This window comes from Mustela putorius, unplaced genomic scaffold, assembly GCF_011764305.1.
Source record: "Mustela putorius furo isolate JIRA1106 unplaced genomic scaffold, ASM1176430v1.1 tig00003909_pilon_pilon_pilon, whole genome shotgun sequence".
Lineage (NCBI taxonomy): Eukaryota > Metazoa > Chordata > Mammalia > Carnivora > Mustelidae > Mustela > Mustela putorius.
Genome location: NW_025422057.1, coordinates 981474 through 984281, shown reverse-complemented (window position 1 = coordinate 984281; position 2808 = coordinate 981474).

Here is a 2808-nt window from a genome sequence, read left to right as displayed (position 1 = left end):
GAGGCTGTGCCCGGGGGTGTCCGGGGGGTTGCGGAGGAGCCTGCGGAGCGACATGGCAGCTTTGAGGAGCGGGCGGCCCGGGGTGGGGGTGGGGTGCACCCCCTTCCCTGCTCCCTGCGGCTTCCCTGGTGGGGCAGCCTCGTGCTCCGGCCCTCCAGGGACGCCTGCCATCTCCCGGCTTACTCCAGCCGAGGGGCACCCCAGGGAGGATTGCGACAGCTTGGCCTGTCCCCGGCTTTACCAGAGCACACAGAGAGCCCGCGGCCCCAGCAGCCCGCTCGAGGCCAGGCTGGGACGTGTGCTGGCGGGGGGCATCTTTCCTCCTGTCTCCTGTGGTCCTGGCCTTGACTCTTCCAAGGTGGGGGTGGGCACAGAGCCATGATCCCCCCCAGAACGAGACCCTCGGAAGGAGCTGCTCTGTCCAGACCCCTCCTGCCCTTCACCCCAGGCCCCTGCTGGGGAGGCCCCATGTGGGCCCCGCAGACTGCGGTGGGGGTGCTTCGGGGACGAGAGTTCGTGCCATCGTCACCTTGCCCTCCCTCCAAGGACGCCCCCTCCCGGCCCTCGCGCCACGTGTCCATCCGAACCCAGACCCTCTGTGCTCACAGCTGCCCAAAGGTCTTCCCCGCCAGCTGAGCCCAGACCTGGGGTGCCCAGGGCTGCCGTGCCCACTGGGAGGTGACCGCTGGGTTGGGGGCCAGGGGCACTGCCAAGGCAGAGAGAGGGCGTTCTTGAAAAGCTAGGCCCGGCTCCTTGGAGAAACACGTGTCTTAAATGGAGCGTTGGGGACTCGGGGTCCCTGAGCTGGAGGCCCTCACGCAGCCCAGGACTGGGCGCTTTCCGCACCCCCGCCCGGCCCGGGTCCCGGGTCAGTGTGGCACAGCCAGCGCCCCTGGGCCACCAGCATGTGGGGGTTTGCCCCCGGGCACCCTGGCCCGGAACCCCAGAGCCCAGTGAGGGCTCCTGCAGGACACAGGCCAGCGGTCCCAGGCCCCTGTCCCCAGCCTCTGTCCCCTTCCCGGTGGGGACCCTACAGGCTGCAGCCTGGCCCCGGACAGCCCTCAATCTGCCCCGCGCCCCACGGCCGATGTCACTCAGTCCACCCGTGGCCTGAGGTCTCCAGCGGCCTGCTGGCTCAGTGCCAGCCCTGCGCAGCCCCCCAGCCGGCCCCGCCAAAGCGTGGATGACAGCCAGCTTCACTGCCCCTCCCCAGCCCTCCCCAGCCGGGAGCGTTGTGGGGGCGGGCACTGGCCGCTGGGCGTGCAGGCGTGGACAACAGTTCTAACTAAAAGGGAAGGCAGCTTTTTTTTTTTTTTTCGGTATTTGAGACTGTTTCTCTAGGCAGCAAATTAATCACGGTTTCTTGTCCGTTCGACTACCCACAGCCCACAGCAGGCCTGTCTGTGTGATAGCGTTCTTCCCGGGGACTGAGGGGCCTGGGCCCACCCCCGGCGCCGGCCCCCCGAGCTAGGGATGGGGCTGGTCCCTGGCGACATCCAGGTGCCCTGCTCCCCAACCTGTCCCACACCTGGATGGGGCCCAGCAGCAGGAAGCAGGTGGGCATCCCAGGGAGGGGAGCTGTCTGCGGACAGGCGCTGGGGGCTTTCTCGGAAAGGTTCAGGGGAGGAGGAAGGCTCCCGCCAGCTTGTAGGAGGGAGCTGGGGGTCCTCTCCGCAGCGGGACCCCGGCCAGGAGCACACCTGGGCCAGAGGGGCTGGCCTGCTCAGTGCGATGAGGCCCTGGGTGTAGATGGGCTGTGAGGGTGGGGCTATCAGGAGGCCAGAGGGAGCCTTCCCGGGACCCTTCCACCTGGGTCCTGGCGTCTCGTGCGTCCCGCCTGTGGGAGCTGGTCTGCTCTGAGAACAGGGCCGGCTGGGCCTCCCCTAGCCTGTCCTCCCCGACCCCTAAGGACGGAGTCTGTCTCTTTAGCCTTCACGTGCACTGTTTGAGGGTCCGGGGCGAGTGTGGTCCCAGGAGCAGCCAGACCCAGCCTGGAGGCTCCTGGGCCGGGTGCCCAGGGCAGGGGGAAGCCGCCCCATAGCCCCGCAGCCCCCAGCCCCACAGGCCCCTTCAGATACCGGGAGGAGTAGCAGCCAGCGCCGCGCCCCACAAGTCACCAGCGCCCTCACTTCCCACAGGGCTGGTTGCCATCCCTGGCCCCTTGGCCGGCGGCCATTGCTTCGGGGAGGGGCGGGCTGGCCTGGGGAGGACAGGAGGGCAGCGGACAAGCATTCTGTCACGCGCCCTGTCCCAGGCTCAGCCCCGCTCTTCCAAGGCAGGGGTCCCCGTGCCCCACTCTGGGCTGCGGCTGAGGGTCAGGAACAGGGCCCACTCTGCTCTCCGGGGCCACCGTCTTGCCGCCTGTTTGAGGGCCTCCAGCCAGGGGACCGCTTCTGCCCATCCCCTGGGCTGCCGGCGGCCTAGTCCCCAGCGCCCCCCTCGGCCTGGATGCGTCGCAGTCACCAGCACCGCCGAGCCCACACGGGCTCTCGGGGCCCGGGCCGGGGGAGTCCATAGCACGGGCGCTTACGGTTGAGCCCGCGTGGTGGAGAGGATGGCGGGGCCCTCAGCTCACAGCTCGTGGCCGCACGGCTCCCACCTGACACGCGGGGGACGACTGGACTTCGGTGTGTCTGCAGACCAGCCCGTCGGGGCAGAGGGACGCCGCTACCGGCTGCGGGGAGTCTGAGGAGGGGCTGGAGGCCGGTCTCGGGGCCGGAGGGGCTTCTTCCGTGACAGACGGGGCCCGTGGACGGAGGAGGGAGACCCAGACTTGCCGAGCAGCCCCCGACACCAGCCTCCTGTGTG